A 21960-nucleotide genomic window follows, 5' to 3' on the forward strand; every position below is an offset into this window, starting at 1 on the left:
CTCAAAATCTTTAGTCAGAAAGCTGTAGACCCAGGAGATCTGAGGATGTAGTTCTAACACTACCTCAAAGGCCTGAGAACCAACTGATAGTATAAGTTCCAGTTCAAAAGACAGCAGGCCTAAGAAAAAAGAAGAGCCAGAGTTCCAGTGGAATATTGAAGGCAGAAAAAGACTAACGTCTCAGGTCAGCAGTCAACAAGAAGAGCTTCCTCTCGCTTGCAGGAGGGTCAGTCTTTGTGTTCTTTCAGGTCTTCAGCTGATTGGATAAGGTCCACCCTCATTAGGGCAGGCAGTCTGCTTTATTCAGTGTGCCAACTAAAATGCTAATATCATCTCAAAACATCCCACAGAAACACCCAGAATAATGTGTGACCAAAAACCCCGGTGCTGTTTTGTCCAGTCAAATTGACATATAAAATTAATCATCACGTAAGCTATATCTTCTTACATTAAATTTCTCAGGCAGAGATCAAAAACTGGCTTCTTATGTTTACTAGATGTCAGAAAATATATGCCAAGCTATACAACTGGTACTTTTAAAACCTTTCTCACGTGATTGTATCTACTTTTCTTCCCCTATGGCTTGGATAGGGAAAATGCCACAAAACTCCAAAAGTAGCTTCTCTTTCAGCTTCTCCAGTTCAATTCTTTCTATCCTTTGGGTTCTGTTGTGCTTCAGGTCACAAGATTTGATTACATTCTGTTCTACTTTGCATAGAAATAGAATGTGTTCCCTCCAATTAATATGTTAAAGTCCTAACCTTCAGTACCTCAGAATGTGACTGTATTGGAGATATGATCTTTACAGAGGTAAAATGGAGTTTTTAGGTTGGGTCCTAATCCAAAATGACTGGTGTCCTTATTAGAAGAGAACATTTGGAAACAGGCACGTACAAAAGGAAGATAATGTGAAGATCTGGAAATAAGACAGTCATCTCCAAGCCAAAGAAAGAGACCTTGAAAGAAACCAACCCTGCCAACACCTTGATCTCAGACTTCTAGACTCAAGAACTGTGAGAGAATTAATTTACGTTGTTTAAGCCACACAGTCTGTAGCATTTTATTATGGTAGCCCTGGCAAACTAATGCATCGCCTTTGCAGATCTTGCTTAGCTGGTCTAGAAACCTTAATTTGGAATGTGTGGGTAGTTACCTCCTATTATTTTGTCTTAGCTTTTGGAGGATTTAAATGGAAAGAATCTCATTTTTAGATTACTATATGTCCATTTTTTTAGTTTACTATGTATATATCTCCTTTCTAAAAATCTCTGCACTTGTTTGAACCAACTCAGTTTTATAAAACTTCAGATTTACGTACATGCATTTTAAGTCCAAACCATTGGAGAGCATCACCTTGAATGTTGCTATTTAGACAACATTAAGTTTTGATGGAATATCAAGGGAAAAATGATTTTTAAATGGTATCTTAAGCCTGTTTAACTCTTCAAAAATAAAAAAAATGAATGAATGAGTGGATGCTTTTGATTACTAACATTGAAGATAGAACCCATATTTTATTTCATCCTGTAAGCAGAACCTGCTCAGATAAATGAGTTTGATGATGATAAGGCAGATGTAGCACAACCCAGATGACATTTCTTTACATCTTACATCTAAAGGGGTAAGGATCTAGAGGCATTAGCTATCTCTTTAAACATAGAAGTTTGGGAGTTGAAAGTTCAAACAAAATAAGAGAGAACAGTGAGTAAAATATTTTTGTAGTGCAACAGGAAATGAACATTCTATCAGAACTTCGTTAGCACATAATTAATTTATCCTCAGTTGTAAATAACAACAGTGATTCTAAAAATACATAGCTGTGTAATGCTTCTAATTTGGTCTCATAATGCCATACATTGACATGTGGTCAGTCTAGTACAACATGAATATGTAAATGTGGCTTTCTTCACTAGGGTAAATACACACAGTGATGATACATATTTTGGTTGATAGTTTGTACAGATCTTAAGGAACAACAATTAATTTGGAAACAACACTGCCTGAAAATTAACATTTACACCCAGAATTACTCCTCATCAGGATTTCTAAATTTGTGTACTTTTTCATATTCTTACTTTATCCAGGAAACTTAATGAAATCCTAGGTGCAGAACACTTTCGGAGTGTCTGCAGTTTGTCAGATACTCTCACATTCTCCTCACAGTGCACAGGCTTCTGTTAACAGGCAGACTTCATAGATTCTTTTTGTCAAGAGCTTATTGGAAACAGAAGTCTATTCTGTCTGCTAAATGTGAGGAACTAAGAGTCAAGTTCTGGCACAGCTAAGCTGTCAACAAAATGCAGTTATTGGGCTGATGTCCAATTTTCTAATATTGACCTGGGTCTTAAGAATCCTAATAAAGAAAAGTACTAGTGGCAACTCCAGCCAAAAGCATGCCCTGGACACCTTCATGTTTTATGACGACCCATATCAGTTTTCTATGACAACATCTAATATCTGCTTTTTTACCTGTGATGTGTTAGCACCAGGTTCCTGACAAGTAAGTCTCCCAAACCCGAGGCATTGCATTGCCATGGAAATCAGACATTCAAATGCCAATGTTCAGAACTCACCTTTCCCACTTTCATGAAAAGTCCAAATGCTTATGAAACCTGTGAAAATATTTCAAATGATATTCCTAGTAAAACCTTTCTGATTCAAGTCAAACACAGTTGAAATTTCTCTTAGAAGTGGAGGTAGGAAAAGACAGAGAGTGATTGTTTTTGTATTAACTCTCTCCTTTCAGGGAAGACTGACTTTAAAGAGGTAAAGTTTCAAAACCCCTACCATGTTTTGTTTAAGCTTTATACCCCTTTGTTTAAAAAGTAATTCTTTAGTTTTTTTTTGTTTGCTTGTTTGATTTTGTTGTTGTTGTTGTTAGCTAAATTCACACCACTGGTTGAGATTTAAGTGATAATCAGGAGCTCCCAGCCCAGACACTACACAAACCCTCCCTAAGTTTCTATAGGTTTCCAGGGGTTATAGCCTTGTGGTTGCATCTGGCTCTAAATTCCTCTTTATACTGAACTCTTATCATAATTTTTATTCCTTGTGGTTCATCTCATACTGAACTAGACTAATGCCTAACCCTTTTTAATTTTCCACAAACCACCCAGACAAATCACTCGTATATGTAATAGGCTTTACTGACCTTTTAGGGCAATGGAAAGAATTCTAGGCTGCCTCTTTGCAAATTCTCTTATCCCAACAAATCCTTTGGCCATTTTGCCCCCAAGAATTTTTCACTGGCCATAATTCTGGCTTGAGTCTTTTACCAGGTTGCTTGACCCACTGTTCCATTTTCCTTATAGCTCTCCTTATGGCTTTTTATGTTTACCTTTTGTAAGATTGCCCAAAATGTGGTTTCTCCCTTTCAGTTCAGATTTTCTCACCTTATTTAGCTCACTTCCTCTAAGTTTGCTCTGAGACTACATTTTTACTTTCAAAGACTCATTAATGTGTGATTTTTAAAAAGGGTCACAACACTTTGCCTTGTCCATTGGCAGACCCAAGTGTGGGGTAGTCTTTTTCTCCTCATTCCCATTCAGTCATTTTTAGTTAGCAGAAATAGAAAAAGTAATTTTCCCCTCACAGGAAAATAAGCATATAGCTCCCAAGATAAACATGACTATATTCGACTAGCTTTGGTTTTAAGTTATCAAAGTTCATGGTACATTTGGAACTTGGATTGGCCTTTCTCTTTCTGGTGAAAAATAAACACCTGTTACTATTTTTTTTTTTGGATGGCATTTCACAATATGGGCATATGATTTTTGCTTTGGCAAGACTTTTGGAAATGGAAATATTAGAAAGAGCACACAAAAATCTTTTCCAAATGATCATATGTTAAATATATTAGCCTTTTACATTTGAGTGAGAGTATGGTTAAACACTACTGAATTATTTTCCACTTTCTGGGTTAAAGAATTCCATATGCAAGAATAGTTCCAGAACAAATTTCAAAACAAGCTAAAACATATGCCACTAGCCATCTTTTGAGATGTTCTCAGAACTATCTTAACTGTGCTTATTGCCAAATCAAAGATTAAAGTACGCTAACACGTAACAAAAGTATCACACAAGTTCAGTTCTCCATGTCCTAAATAGTTACTCAATGAATCTGAGCAGAAAGATGTGAAGCTTCCCCCACTTTCTTTCAGTGGTTAGTTATCTCAGTTGGTGATTTTTTTCGCTTGCTTATTTATTTATTATTTATTTTTCTTCTTGTTCATAAAAATACTATATTGCAAGGTAAAATATAGAAATAATTTTTAAAAGGGTCAAATAGGCCAGGCATTGTGCTTCACACTTGTAATCTCAGCACCTTGAGAGGCCGAGGCAGTAGAACCCCTTGATCCCAGGAGTTTAAGACCAGCCTGGGCAACATAGGGAGATCCTGTCTCTACAAATTATAAAATAATAAATATTAGCCAAGCATGGTGGCCCGTGACTGTGGTCCCAGCTACTCAAGAGACTGAGATGGGAGGATAGCTTGAGCCCAGGAGGTTGAGGCTGCAGGGGCTGCAGTGAGCCATGATTATGTCACTGCACTCTGGCCTGGGCAGCAGAGTGAGACCCTATATCAAAATAAAAAGAAAGAAAGAAAAAGAAGAAAAGGAAACAGAAGAAAAAGAGGGAGCAAATAACAGACAACAAATAAGAAACAAAGAAAATAGGAGCGAGGAAAGAGCATATACAATGGAATCATGGATAAGACTTAAACATAATAACAATATACTATAAAGCCTTTTTTCATATGTATACCAAGAAATTGGTAATAGATGGTAATTTGAGATAGCTCATGGCTTTTTTCACGTATGAATAGGGCTGTAGTTTGCAGATTTAATCTCAACTGTAATGGATGCTCACAAATTTATTCTGATTGTTATGTCAGGGTCACTCTGACATTCATTTAGAGAGTATTTTTTTAATGGCATATGCCGAAGCGGAGACAGAACAAGAAAAAAGCCTCCAAATATTTTAGCTTTCTGGGCGGTTTTTATGGTGTTCGTATTTGTGGGTAAAGAATAACTAGCAATGTTTTTTCTTTAGGAAAGCACGAGACGTCATATGATGAAACTTTGAGTGGTGAAGTCTTTGCAAACTCTCAAATCTAATGACTTCTGGGTACAACTATACTTTGTCATATGAAAAGAAAAGTTACTTTTTTCTCTGGTGTCTGTTGATATCTTTGAAGTGAGTTTGTGTCTTTTTTTCCCTCTAAGCCCCACTTAAATCAGCTTCCTAGAGACTTGGAGCCAAAAAAAAACAAAAAAACAAATAGAAAAGACTTGAGAGAAAAAGAAAATTAAATGTTTTTCACGTATGCACTTGGCTGATTGCTATAGTAGACAAAACATTTAAAATGTTATATTAACTGTTAAGAGTTTAGAATTCATTGATAATATAAGATGGAAAAAAAAAAGGTATGTATGTGTATTAGTCCATTTTCACATTGCTGATAAAGACATACCCAAGACTGGGCAATGTACAAAAGAAAGAGGTTTATTGGACTCACAGCTCCACATGGCTGGGGAGGCCTCACAATCATGGTGGGAGGCAAGGAGGAGCAAGTCGCATCTTACATGGATGACAGCAGGCAAAAAGAGAGATAGTTCGTGTAGGGAAACTCCCATTTTTAAACCCATCAGATCTCATGAGACTCATTCACTATTACAAGAACGGCACAGAAAAGACCTTCAATCACTTCCCACAGGGTTTCTCTCACGACATGTGGGAATTGTGGGGAGTTACAATTAAAGATGAGATTTAGGTGGAACACAGCCAAACCATAATGGTACATGTGCATCTGTACTTGATGAATTAACTGCTAACTGTATTTACAGACTGTAGGGTATAAGATAAACTGTCTTAGGTTAAGCATCATTATAATGGGGAGTGTCTCCAAAAAATTTAGTATCACTTAAAATTTACCATGCATATTTTCAAATACAATAGCATTAGGCTTTGACTTTTAGATAAGTGTATCAGATAATAGAAAGTACAATCAAGTCTTTTAGAAACACTTTGCTGTTAAAGTATTGACTCTTAAAGGAATTATAAGAAGGGTATGTGGGGAGATAGGGTGAGCATGTTTGCATGAAGTGATGCAGAATAGAAAATGATTTCCTTTATTTTTTGAAGACACAGGACTGAGATTGGCTTAAATGTTTAATATTTTCTTATCTGTTAACTTTAATAAGTTATTTAAATCTCATTTTGGTTTCTCTTTTTAAGAAATTTTGCATTTATGGGTCTAGGCCTGGCTCTTCTAATTGCTGATACTGTACTCTTGGATAATTTATAAGACCTCTGAGTCTTTGCTTTCTTAACAGTATAATAGGGATGAAAACAGGGGATACCTTTCTGATGAGGTGAGGGTAAGAATTAAATAAGGTAATGTATCTAGAGTAGTGCCAGGTGTGTGTTAGTTACTATTATTACTTTGATCCTTAAATGCAAGATGAATTCACATGATGATTTAGGCATTTTCTTGGGAAACATACTATAAGAAAATATGGATGTTTCTTTGGTACATCATGCTTCCTTTGCTGAGAGGCTGCTATAATCCATCTCTAGAGGAAGCATCTTTGGTGCATTCTTGATGCACACTGTAAGACTTCAGAGTAATTAGAGTTTATTTTTTTAGACCAAGAAGTTTTGATTTTCAGGTTGTCGATCTTTCACCTGTTCTACATTTGTGCCCTTTATGTGAAAGCTCACCAAGAGGAATAAAATATTCCCTTTATGTACTGCAGACTAATGAGAAACAATTGACCCTGTTTATCAATATCATCCTTAAAATCTTCCCTCTGTGCCACTTTCCTTCCCTTTGAATGCAAATGGTGCATTGTACATAATTCATCTTTGTGTTTCTTATTTTACTATATAGTACTCAAGGGTTCAGTTTATATTTTTGTGTGTGTGACATTCACTTGAGTTTCAATTAACATCTAAAACCAAATTCCAAAACTTATATAAACTTGTGTGCCTTAGACTCTGCTATGGGGATTGTATCGCAGGCAGAGATAAAGAAAGATTTCATTGGGATTCTGCTTCACCTAATAGCATAGCACTGCCTTTGTGGCACAAAGAGCCTTAGAGAAAAAAAATACATTGCCTCCCGTTCCAACTTTTACAGGCTTCAGTTCAAATCAGCTAATGTGGAGAATTTGCAATGAAGTTGCTTTGAATCCTTGTTTGTTTATTTATTTTTACATGGCATCAAGAAGCCTGTATTTAGTATATACTATTAAAAAATATTGATTCAAACTAGTAATCAATTAAAAATCTAAAAACTTTTCATAAATCGCTTAATGGAATAGAGAGAGTTTAGGATAATAATAATAAATGGATCATTTTTATTAAATAAGTAAATCCTCTTTTAATACCACATTGCAAGTAGGAAGATAATATATTTTGCTATTTATCAAGTACTTTAATTAGAATATTTTAAAGCTAAATATGTCCATTTGTATGTATAGAGGAAGTACAATTACTTTTCTCATCTTTATAGGGATGAGATATACTGGACAAGTTTTGTTTTTTAATCACACAAGAAAAGATATTTCTAATCAGTTTTCCAGATTTATAACCTGTATAAGTTTTCATTCGGTTATTTTTCTGTAAGGGCAAATAACCTCACAAGTTAGTTGTTTAGAAATTTGTTTTACAACCAATTATAAAAATATATAACTGAATGTTTCCTTACAACAGCCTTTTAGAAGATGCTATTATAAACATTTAACTTTTATTTGCATATCCACAAAAATTTTAAGAAGCTACTGTGAGATGGAGAATCACGTTGATAAAGCAGTGTTAAAAATAACAGTGGGGAAAGTTGAATGAATGATGCTTAGAGGGAGATAAACTGAAGGCATTTTTTCCTGTTTGTACTATACAGGGAGAAAATATAGAAAATAGAATGTGTAAATACTGCACAAGATCCGATAGTATACTACCCAATAGTATCAGGTAGTAGGGAAGAGTTGTTTAGTTTCCACAGATGACATGATAAAGCTTCTGGCTTTTGGTTTCAGAAAGCCATTTTCATATTTCACACACTTCCCCACACACTATACACACACTGACACATATCCTATATATCTCAAAGTATTTTTCCATTGCTTCTGTTGTTTAGTGCTGCAGTGTCTCTTGCCTTAGTTCTATCTCCTTTTTTTCTCTTTGACTTGTTGACCTCTGCTCTGAATTGTTCCCAGTCCCTTCTAAGTCTGAAATTCTTTGATTCATTGATTCTACTTATGTTCTCTACATATCAGATGTATTTACTTCAAGCCAATTGAGGAATATATAATACTAAGTTGCTTTTCTATTTCTTTTTCTAGTTGGCGAACATATAGAATTACAGAAAATTATAGGAGAAAAACAGGATAGATGGCTTTTATTCGTTCATTCCCAAGTGATTGCTTACTATTTCCCAAGGGCTCCACTGTATACTAGATACACAAATAAGACTAGGTTTCAATTCATGCATCAGAAACTGTCAGTGAAGTAGAAGAGTCAGACACATAAACAAGGACAAATGCAATAAAGTAATACAAGTACTATAACTAGTGTATACATATGTCACAAAAACAGAGCTGGTCAGTTCTCCCTGGGCAGCCTGGCCACCAGGAACCTGACGCCTGGGCTTCATTCAGAAGATGAATAGATTTTGACATACTGGGTAGGTCATTCCAGGCAGAGGGAGATGTGTGAGCAACACACATAAGTATTCAGTACAACCAGAGAGAAGAGACGGTCTTCCATTGGAGGAGCTGGATTTCATAATGTCAGATATTGGTCTCCTATTTGTGGTAAGTGTACCAAATGCTTCATATATTCCATTGGAGTACAAGAATGTATTAGAATTTCTATTTAAATTGATTTTATATCTTTTAATTTTTATTACTTTTTAGTGTGGGTTATATATATATTTGTGTGTGTGTGTCTAATTTATAAGTAAACAAATGTAGTCTGTCAGGTGTATGCTTAAAAGCTGCTTAAGAATGAGATGTGCAAATAAAATGTTTAGAGATGACTACTCTAGGAATCAGAGCTTTCAAAGAGTTTTGAACTGAGGCCATCTGTTTGGCATTGTGGAAGAAGGTGATCAAATTATTAAGAATTACTGAGATCACCATTTTAAAAATACGAATAGTGTAAAGCAAGTAGTCAGTGAAAAGTAGATACTATTATTCTAGTAGAAGTCGTATAGGGAAGATGTCGCTGAGAGGACAAAATACGGGACTCGACATTCAGCGTCCTTAAATCACGAGTCTGAAAACCATGTGAATTTTTGGCAAGATTAAACTTTCAAAAGCACAATTTTCTTACCAGCTAGATAAGAATAACAATTTTTACCTCACCACTTTGTAATGAAGATTTCAGACAATAAATATAAAGGACCGGGTATAGACCATGGTCCATAGTAGATGCTCAATCAATACCTTTAAAAAGAAACAAACAAACTTATTGCAATTATGATATAATCGCTGCCCTCCTATTCAGAAGACTTTTCTGCTTCTTTTTCTTTTTATTCTCATTTATTTGGATTTATAAACCTCCACAGTGCTTTCAAGACAAGGATCTTCACAGACAAATGTGTCAAGAGTGTCTAGGGAATCTTTCTCTGTTCTCCTAAAACAAATACTTATTTTTAACAGTGGTCTTATACTCTATAAAACTATTAAAATAATATCTTCATATGTAATATTATATATGACAGAAAGATAAATTTAAGCCAATGTCCACACTTGACCATATTCACACTGTTAACAGTGGAAAGACTCATGATTTTGAGTCTTATTTTGGCCTTGACTCAGGCTCTGACTCTGGACAAGAATCAGTTTGGCCTAAATTTCAATATCTTGGGAAAGGTCCTTGACAACTGATGTCTACATAGAATTGTGTCTTAATACTCCTATGAAAATAAGAGTAACTCTATATGTTAAATAATTTCAGAGTGTAAGCACAGCTGTTTTGACCTCTCTTCCTTTGCTTTAAGTATGTGTGTGTGTGTGTATGTGTGTGTATGTAGGTACACACATATATATACATGTAGAAACTCTGCTTTCTATTTAATGATGCATGTATGCAGACTATTCAGTTGAGCCAACATGACTTAAATATATACACACACATATATACACACTTATATATGTATGTACACACATATGTATATATATACACATATATGCATATATACACATATACACACGTATGTGTGTGTGTATATATTTTTAAAGTCATTTTGGCTCAACTGGAAAATCTGCATACATGCATCATCAAGTGCAAAGCAGAGTTTTAAAATTATGAAGTAGACATGACTTCATTGAATAATTTGCTATGCTACCCAGATGTTATCAGAAAGAATTGATGTGCACCAATTATCAGTAAAAAATTTAAAATAATTATTTGTGGTAGATATTATAAGAAATTTGATGATGGCATATTCTATAATTTCATATAGGATTTAACTTGTTTAATTACACAAAGATACATTTTGAAAATAATTTATCTTGGCAAGATCACCAGTATGTCAAGGGGGTGGGAATATAAATCAAAGGTTTCAAGTCAACCTTAAAAATAAAATGTATCACAGATTAATTCTTTTCTAATTCTGATTTGCTGCATATTTTTATCCTGCTTGGAATTTGCATTTGGTCAAACTTTCTTTTACATCTATTGAGAGACACTGTAGGGGAATGAGAGTCACAGTAAGATGTTGGCAATGGGAAGACACTCAAGTGTTTCAAGAAGGCAAGTGACATGTCCGATTTATATTTTTAAAAGATCACTCAAAGTGCTAGGTGTAGAATGGGTTGCAAGGGATGGGGTATGCCAAAATTTAAATATTAAAAAAACGTAAAACAAAAGACACCATAAATGACCAAAAGAAGACATGGTAAACAAAGTTAAAATTCAGGCAGGAGCCTGGGGAAAATATTTACAGCATATATAAAAGACAATGTTAGTATGCTGAGATAGATAAAAGTCCTAAAATCAATAAGAGCAAAATGAACTAATGGAAATAGGCAAGAAATGTGAATGGGCAACTCATACAATTGACAGATGAAATATTAATATGGCCAATAACATATGGTAACAAATTCAATTCAACCTGGGTTTGGGAAAATACAAGCAATGAGTTATAAATTTTTATTTACACATTTAAAAAAGTTTAATCATATTAAGAATGAAATGAAACAGTATCATATGCTGCCATTGAGAGTGTGACTAAATATAAGCACTTTAGAATTAAAAATGTATTTGCTTTGTGTCTATCTTCCATGATAGACATAGTCCAAAGGAGGTAAAAGGATATTTAGTAGAATTATATTGTTTATATGTATACATATAATATGTGTGTATATATAATATATATACTATATAGTCTATATATAGTGTATATACTGTATAGTCTATATGCAGTATATATACTATCTATAGTCTATATATAGTATGTATACTATATAGAGTCTATATATTGTATATATACTATATGTAGACTATATATGGTATACATACTATATATAGACTACATATAGTATATATACTATATGTAGTCTATATATAGTATAGTATATATATATACACTATATAGTGTATATATATATAGTATACCATATATAGTATATATAGAGTATATAGACTATATATAGTATATAGAGAGAGTATATAGACTATATATAGTATATAGAGAGAGTATATAGACTATATATAGTATATAGAGAGAGTATATAGACTATATATAGTATATAGAGTATATAGACTATATATAGTATATATAGAGAGTATATAGTCTATAGACTATATATACTATATATAGTCTATATATACTACATATATACTATATACATACTATATAGAGTATATACTATATATAGTATATACTCTATATATATACCATATATATATACCATATATATACCATATATATACCATATATACCATATATAGTATACGTATACTATATATACTATATGCTATGTATAGTATACGTATACTATATATATTATATGCTATATAGATACCATAAATATATATATATACTATATATAGTATATATACTATATATACTATACACTGTATAGATACTATAAATATATATACTATATATAATATATATACTATATATACTATATGTAATATATATACTATATATACTATATGTAATATATATACTACATATATACTATATATTATATATACTACATATTATACTACATATTATATAATATGTAGTATATATATTATATATAGTATATATGTAGTATATATATTACATATAGTATATTACATATAGTATATATATTATATATAGTATATATATATTTATAGTATCTATACAGTGTATAGTATATATAGTATATATATATTTATATATGTATACTATATATTTATATATGTATATATATGTATATATACACATATATATTTATATATGTATACTATAATAGTATATATATATTTATAGTATCTATATAGCATATAGTATATATAGTATACGTATACTATACATAGCATATAGTATATATAGTATACGTATACTATACATAGCATATAGTATATATAGTATACGTATACTATACATAGCATATAGTATATATAGTATACGTATACTATACATAGCATATAGTATATATAGTATACGTATACTATACATAGCATATAGTATATATAGCATATAGTATATATATACTGTATACATAGCATATAGTATATATAGTATATATATAGCATATAGTATATATATACTGTATATATAGCATACAGTATATATAGTATATATACTCTATATATAGAGTATATATAGTATATATACTCTATATATACAGTATATATACCATATATGGTTTATATAGCATATATACTATATATAGTATATATAGTATGTATACCATATATAGTATACAGTATATATATACTATATATAGTATGTAGTGTATATATATACTTTATATAGTATATATACTATATATATACTATATAGTATACTATATGTAGTATATATAGTATATATACCTATACATAGTATATATAATACAGTATATATAGTGTATATACTATATAGTACTACACTAAATATAGTATATATATAGTGTATATACTACATATACTATATATACTATATATAGTATATGTAGTATATATAGTATGCATTACATATGCTATATATAGTATATATAGTGTATGTATGTAATATATATTATATATAGCATATATACAGTATATATACTACATATAATATATACTGTATATATAATATATATAGACTATATACTATATATGTACTATATATAGACTATATACCATATAGACTATATATAGACTATATATAGACTATATACTATGTAGACTATATATAGACTATAGATAGACTATATACTATATAGACTATATATAGACTATATATAGACTTTATACTATATAGACTATATATAGACTATATAGACTATATACTATATATACTATATATATACTGTGTGTAGAATATATACTATATATACTATATATACTGTATATAGACTATATACTATATACTATATATACTATATATAGTATATAGACTATATACTATATATACTATATATAGCATATATACTATATATAGCATATATACTATATATACTATATATAGCATATATACTATATATAGCATATATACTATATATACTATATATAGCATATATACTATATATAGCATATATACTATATATACTATATATAGCATATATACTATATATAGCATATATACTATATATAGTATATATAGCATATATACTATATATAGCATATACACTATATATACTATATATGGAATATATACTATATATAGAATATATGCTATATACAGTAAATATATACTATATATACTGTATATAGTATATATTTACTGTATATAGTATATATAGTATATAGAATATATAATATATACTATATATAGACTATATAGTGCATACTGTATACTATATAGACTATGTACCATATATAGACTAAATACTGTATACTATATAGACTATATACTATATATTTCTATATACTATATACACTCCATATACTACTAGATACACTCTATATACTATATATATATAGTATACTATATGTATACTGTATATATATATTATATGTATATATTTGTGTTAAAATATACTGTATGATATGTGCTTTCTACAGGGACATATTCATGCACATAGAAATATGTAGAAAAAAGTGTGGAAAGATGAACACCAACCTGGTTATAATGATTGTCTCTGGGTGAATAATGAGACTTCGCAAATCAGCAAATCAAAAAAGAATTTAATCTTCTTGTTCCCATTTTTTAAGTCAGGAAAATGTATTTCACGTAAAGACAGTATAATAGAGTGAGTAGAAGTGCAGCCTCTGGAGTCAGACTGGATGATTTTGAATTGTACCTCTGTCATTTACACATATGTGACTTTGGGCAAGTTACTTAACATTCTTTGTTCCTTAGGGTTTTTATCTGTAAAATGAAGATAAAAATGGAATTTGCTTATACATCTTCTTGAATATAGTTGATAATTAACTGAGATAAAAATATAGAGATAGATAGAAATACATACATAAAGGGTTTAGCATCAACCCTACCACATAGTACATGTTAAATCTCAAGACAGGTGTAATTTGAAGTATTTCTGAAATTCAGTGTGATTCTAAGGAAAGAGATTACTATCAATTTTGGAAAATGTATACAGAGATATGATTGCAGATCTACAGAATGATAGAGAAACTTTAACAGAAAACGGAAACTTTAAGCCTCAGATTGAGATAGGTTTATGAGAGGAAACATGCATCAGTGAAGAAAACACTTCTGGCTGGATTAAGGAGTTCACTTAAGGATGTTGTGAGAGAAAAGCATGAAGCATGAAAGCCTTCGAATTCCATGCTTAGGGGTTTGAACTTTATCTCTGTAGCAAAGAGTCCCTGACGATTTTTGAGCAGAGGAATTGATATGGTATGTTAGCTGTTTTAGTTTCACTTTCCTATTCTGGTATACAGGATTGATTGTAGAGGTACAACCAAAGCAAACACATATGTTATGACTATAACAATATTTTGTATGGTGAAAAGGATGTGGATTAAAAATAGCTAGAGAGGGAAAGAAAAAGCAATAGTGCCTGGGAATCTTCTGATTTCCAAGAATGCATTGTCCTTATCCTCAATAACAGTTTCCAGATTCAGAAAATAAAAAACATAGGCAACCCAGTTGAGTTTGAATTCCAGATAAATAACAAAAAGCTCTTTTATGTAAGTGTGGACATCCCATAGACTATCTAGCAGTCCTCTTCCCTGGTCCATACTTTATCTTTTCATTCAAATACTGATTTCAGGCAGTGCTTTAACTCTCTTGTTTGACAGTCAGTTTGGTGGTGTGAGAAGATAGAAGTATATACATTATAGTCACAACTTCTCATTCAGTGAGATGATGGTTATATCTTCTGTTGGAAACATTCTTCTTCATATTTAAAGAAGAGCCTAAAGTGGGGACAGAAAGCAAAATATTTGTGAGTGGGCTATTAGTGGCAGGAGGTGCCTCTGCTCCCACACCACATTAGTCACTGGTTCAGGGCCGATGGTGCATCTTTGGATTACATCCCAACACTTCAATGTGTTATCACTCTACTAAGACTGTTACGTTGTCTTTAATAAGTTATCCCATTCTTCCATTAAATCATTTTTCCATTGCAATGGCTGATTTGTTACATAGTAAAACAAGTAAGTCCTCTGGGTTGAGCTCATTTATCACTACTTTTCCTATAAAAACATTACTTGGTCAGACATAGAAGTAAACATAGCATTCAGCAAGTCTACACATGGTGGTGCTAGCAGAAGCATAACGGACAACAAAGGCTAATTCATATTTAGACTATGTGTCTTTTCAAAGAGGATAAATCTTTTCACCCTTCAAAATGGAAGAGGTCAAATGTAATTTACTTGCCATCTGGAGACTGGATGGTCTCCCCAGCAAATGGTGTCATTACAGGAGCTCAGCATGGGTTTCTACTATTGGCAAGTTGGGCATTTATCAGTGGCAATAGCTGTATAGTCTTGGTGAGTGGTTGTGCATTTTATTAACCTGTATCTGGCCCCTTCTTCTGTCATTATGGAGGGTTTATCAAGGAATCCATTGAACAAGTACAAGAGGGACTGAGGAAAGAGGCTACCTGACGTTCACAGAATGGGTCATCATGTTTTACCTGAACACTATGAGCCTTTAATGAGTGAATATCCTCTGGTGAGCATTGATGTATAACAGTATATCTTTATACTAAAAGTTCCATCCATGTATCTTTCCTTTGTACTTGCTTTGTCAAAAATTCACAAAACTTGTTTTTCCAGATCCCCAGCCATTCGGCCAAATTAGCCCTGGCCTATAAACAGATACAAATCCGTATCTATGGCCATTGTTCCTTCAAAACAACTGAACATACATGTATTAAGGCCATTAGGAGTATTTTTATCTTTCCCATCCTCCAGGATTTTGTAGCCATCCCTGACTGAAACTATAGTACTAGTATTTCAGGTTGGTGCCAATATAAAATATGAAACCATATGTAATTGAGGTCCTAATGTGCTTTTTTCTTAGTCAGTTTATCAGACATAACTCTCTGTGAAACTATAGATGGACTCAAAAGAGAGAGATTGCAATGTAACAGTAGCAGGTGCCTTGAAAGTTAGAGTGACTTGTTCACGCTTACATATGCCTACAGAACACAGCTTCACTTGTTAATGGAGTACCACTGTGTATGCCTAACATTATGGCTCAGCCTAGTGGATCAGATAGTGCAATAGTTTTCTATTGCTGTGTACAAATTGCCATAAATGTAGTGGCTTAAAACAACACCCATTCATTAACTCACAATTCTATAGGTCAGTAGTCTGGCATGTCATGAATGGGTTCTCTGCTCAGGGTCACACAAAGCTTAAATCAAGTCAAGAGGAGAACTGTTTCTTTCTTGAAGCTCTGGGTAAGAAGCTGCTTCCAAGAGCGTTCGGGATTTTGGCAGAATAAAGTTTCTTATGTTTGTAGAACTAAGGTTCCTGTTTCTTTGCCATATGACTTTCATCATCCTCAAGTCAGCAATAGTGCATCAAATCATTTCCATGCATCAGATATCTTGACTTTCTCCTCTGTACTAACTGGAGAAAATTTTCTGTTTTTAAATGGCTCAATTGATTAAATTATCTCCACTGGGATAATCACATATTTTAAGGTCAACTGATTAATTACCTTAATTACACCAGCAAAGTGCATAGTGTTCTCCCACTTTGATTTGCCAGAGGTTTATAGAGCATCTGTATCTTCTTCCAAAGACATCTTAGATACCATTGAGTCTAGTAATGCTCAGCTGAAGAAACGTTTCTTGTTTCAGAACGCACTCAAAATCAGCAGCCTTATGGATTACATGGTTTCAAGTCAGGTCGTTGTTCACCCAACCTATTTTTTTTTCAATTATATGAATCAAGTAGTTTGTAGGTTCCCACTTATTTCAGTGCTAGAGGAATATTATGATTAATTAGTCACATCATTCTGTCAGACCATTTTGATAGAATGAGCCAAGCCACTCTGTGTCTCTAACCTTGCTATCCATTTGGTACCACACTCATTTTTTACATGGTTGAGTACTGCCATTCCCATTAAGCCCTTGGTAGCCCATTTTTATGGTGGAATAAAACACCACTGTTTATCCCCAGCTTGCCACAGCAGGTGCTACAGAGATTTTTGAGGATGCTGGTGCTCCCTCACAAATATATTTCCCAATGCTATTGTAAAGTAAGTATACTGTGATTTTCTGTGGGATATATGTGTATAATGGGAGTGAGAGATTAAGTTGCATATGATAAATTCAGTTCAATATTTCTATATCATTAAATTATTGCATTCCTTTTTTAAGAAAAAACAAAGAACTTTTGGTTCCAAACCATTCATCCTGGTTTCAGCCAACCATCCAGAAAAGCAATATAACTCATTTCTAGTTCCTTCACCTAAAACCTTGAATCAAAATCTACAAAATGTCAATCCATTTAAGTAAGTTCATCCTTGTCCAGTGTTTGCCCTTTTGTCTTTGGTCAAATACTTTTACAATTCAACCCCCACATTTAGTCTGTGGGATTCTGTTGACATAAATGAACAAAACGTTGCAATTATTAAGGTTTGAGAATTTTCTTTCCCCAGACAACACATTATACTAGTCCCCTTTAGGTATGCTAGGACCTTTTGTTACAGATTTGGAAGCCAAGAGGATTACTGTGTGCCTTGAGGAGTATTAACATCCTTTTATAAATTACTTACTGTCTTAGTTTGTTTTGTGACGCTATGAAAAAAACAGAGGCTAGACACTTTATAAAGAAAAAAGGATTATTTGGCTCACAGTTTGCAGGCTGTACAAGAAGCGGGTTGCCACATCTGCTTGGCCTCTAGTGAAGGTTTTTGTGTTGTATCCAACATAGTGGAGAAGGTGAAAGTGGAAATAGACATATGTGAAGAGGGACTAAACACAAGGGTGTCCTGGACTTATGACACCCATATTCTCAGGAATTAATTCACTCCCTGAAAACTAATCGATTCTTACGAGAGCCAGGAATCACTTACTACCACTGAAATGGCACCAAGCCATACATGAGAGATCCATCCCCATGATACAGACACCTCCCACTAGGCCCCACCTCTCAACTCCAACACATTGGAGTTCACATCTCAACATAAAACTTGATGGGGACAAACAAACTATATCCAAACTACAGCACTTACCTTAGGTAATGTTATTATATGATCAAGTTGGGAAATAGCTTGCATCACTTGTGTCACATTCCCTGAGCCAGAATTTAGCCATATGGCCACACATAACTTCAAAGAAAGATAAGAACATAGTTTAGCTGTGTGTCAACAGGAACACATTTTGATAAACACAAAACTTGCTCCCACTCTCTTATTCTCATTTAAAGGAGAACACTGCCTCTTATTCTTACACAAAATCAAATAAATATTTTAAATAAATTTTACACTTATTCACACACAGAACTCAGTCACTATCTCTACAAAGTCCCATCCACTCACTGCAGTCAGCTCAAGGTCCAGAAACTGCAGGTGATGCACAATCCTCATCATCAGGTTCAGATGCATCTCCCCATGATTCATAAGGAAGAAACCAAAATCTGTATTATCTTCCTAAAACAGGAAAAGAAGACACCCAATACAATCTCCTGTTAGGAAAAGAGAAGAATGAATGGCACAAGGCAGTCAATGGCTCGTAGAAAGTGTGAAATCTTGCTGGGGAGTCACTGCAAAGGCTGCATACCCTGAGATGAAAAAATAGTCTTAATTATATCCAAAATCTTATTTCTGGCAAGAATTGTTCTCTGAAAACCCTAGTTTGACCCTCTTGGAAGTATGTCTTTATTTGATACCCATTATTATCTAACTATGTATGAAAAATGTCTGGCTTCCTTGGGAGCTGAGCAAATTTTGTTCCTTTATGATTGTAGCTCTTTTTTATTTGTTTCTAGTTAGTTTCTTCCCCTAGTAACTCCATACAAAGCTGTTTTCTAGATTGTGCCTTGAGGTTTGACTATTTCATTGCTTTCTCACCCCATCTCTCTCTTTCTCAAAGTAATAGCAAGGTAATTGAGGCTATCTGAAACAATAGGGTTGGGTAGGAAAAAATATTCTTAAACTGATAATTAACACACATTTGATTCTCTCTCTTTTTTTTTTTTAACAAAGTCTTACTACACCTTGGTTACTTAAGGCCTTTTACAACTAACTGTTTAGTATTTCCTTTCAAGAAGCAGTCAGTTTTTCCAATCTTGTAAGGCACTTGAGCTCTGAACATTCTCTATTACCTTTGATCTCTGCTTGAAAACCAGTCAATTCTTGTTTGAGTTAATCTCTTTCTTGTAACACCTTGCTAAATGTCACCAATGGTAGCCAGCATACACTGTCACTCTCTTTTAATCTTTCTCCTAGAAGGATTTTACCTTCCAAGTTATCACAAACATCTTGCTATACATAGCAGGGCTCTCCAGTCTTCTAGCTGCTGTATCTTCTTCATTGCTGCTTGCCACCTATTTGTTAAACCAACTCCACCTATTTTCATTCTGTTATGGCAGCATACAAATTATGGTACCAATTTCTGAATTATTCATGGTTTAATTAGGAAAACAAGCCACTCTAGGTATTCCAAACAGTAATAAATGTAACAGAGATAAAATAGTTTTTAAAAAAGGAACATAACTTTTTGATACTCCTCCCATTGAGAGGTGGGATCGGTGTCCTTTCCCCTTGAACCGGGATAGGTTTGTTTCTCCTTCAACAATAGAATATGTTACAACTGATCCTATAATGCTTCCAAATCTAGAGTATAAAAATCCATAAAGTTTGTGCCCATTTCACTTGGGCTATTCGCTATGATGGAAGCCAGACATCATGTAAGAAGACTACCCATACCAAGAGCACCATACTACAAAGTCCAGTTAATGACCAGCATCAACTGCAAGTCACATGAATGAGCCACATAGGATATTTAACATATTTGAGCCTTCACAGCATCTAACTTCAACCATGTAAGAAACCGCAAGCAAACCCGTCCAGCCATACTTCTCCAAATTTCTGACATATAAAATTGTGGGCAAAGTAAAGTTGATATTTTATGGTGCTATGTTCAGGGATAATTTTTAAGTCAGCAATAGTTACCAAAACAATAAGAATTTGGTGCTTATGAAAACTCTTGGAAAGGATGTCTGCTTCCACAAAGGAAAATGTATCTGCCACAGAGATTTCTCTCTTGCCATAAAAAAAATAGAAGACCAGACAAAATACATGAAATTACAGTTTGCAGCCATTGGAAAACAGGCAATAAACGACACAATTCCCTGATAGAAGAACATCTAATGAGGTACACCCTGATTTCCCGAGCTTACTACCTGGAGGTGGTGTCCAGGCTGCCGATCAGAAAGAGCCACAGTGGAGACCAGAAGCTTCACATTGTTGAGGAAGGAAAGGATAGTGAAAGAAGTTCAGGAAAGTCAAGGCAGCTGGAATTTGCAAGGCAGAGTGGAAAGAAAGGAGTTACTTAGAGAAAGAGCCCAGAGATCTAAAGTCTTTGTTGAGTCCTGATCTGGATAAGTGTGAGTTTCAAGTCCGTGGGACGAGGGGAAAATGTCAGAAAATAGTAAGTAGGTCAAATAACTCCTGAGGCTCACAGAGGGTTTAGAATGGCTTACATTCCTACCATGTTGAGGGAAGAGACATCAAATTTACAGGACAATTATGAAGACTTCTGAAGAATCATACCTCAGACATGTGTCTAAATTAGACATAATTAATTCTGTTCTGGATACACCCTAAATAAGTTAAAAGCAAACTTCAAAGTGAGCCAAAGTGACTTAACTTCATGTCAGAATAAAGGCCCATAATTGTTTGAAGGGATATAGCAAACTAACATCCAACAAGGTAAGATGTATAATATGCATAATCCAATAAAACTTACAAAGTATACAAAGAAGCAGGAAAATATGACCCATAACCAGGAGGACAATTAATTAATAAAAGCAGACCCCAAAATAGTGAAGGACCTTAAAACATAGAAATATCATAAGCATGCTTAGAGACGCAAAGAAAAACATGAGCAGAATAAAAACAGGAAAAAAAAGCTGTAAAGAAAGACTAATGGAACTTCTAGAGATATAAAATATTTTAATTAAATAATTGTAAGATTAACATCAGAATAGACATCTCAGAGGAAATATCAGTGAACCTGAAGACACAGTAAAAAAAAAAAAAAAAGATTCAAAATAAAGCCCAAAGTGAAAAAAATGTGCAAAACTGAACACAGCATCTGTGACCTGTTTCCAGTGGTACAATATGTGTAACTGGAGTCTTAGAAGAAATAAGAGTGTGAGTAAAAAAAACAATTTTGAAGAAATCACTACTACAAT

General features: G+C 33.2%; 1 long non-coding RNA gene across 1 annotated transcript in view; it reads right to left on the reverse strand.

Moving 5' to 3' along the window:
- Positions 1–14684: 14684 nt before the first annotated feature.
- LOC129058982 (uncharacterized) overlaps positions 14685–21960 on the reverse strand; it is a 206517-nt gene continuing 199241 nt past the window's right edge. The window contains exons 4-6 of the long non-coding RNA XR_008524508.1: positions 19082–19192; positions 18776–18871; positions 14685–15498 (exon numbers count right to left, since the gene is read on the reverse strand). This is a non-coding gene — a long non-coding RNA (uncharacterized LOC129058982). The remainder of the gene's footprint in view (positions 15499–18775; positions 18872–19081; positions 19193–21960) is intronic.

The sequence above is a fragment of the Pongo abelii genome, chromosome 3 (genome assembly GCF_028885655.2).
Source record: "Pongo abelii isolate AG06213 chromosome 3, NHGRI_mPonAbe1-v2.0_pri, whole genome shotgun sequence".
NCBI classification, from domain to species: Eukaryota; Metazoa; Chordata; class Mammalia; order Primates; family Hominidae; genus Pongo; species Pongo abelii.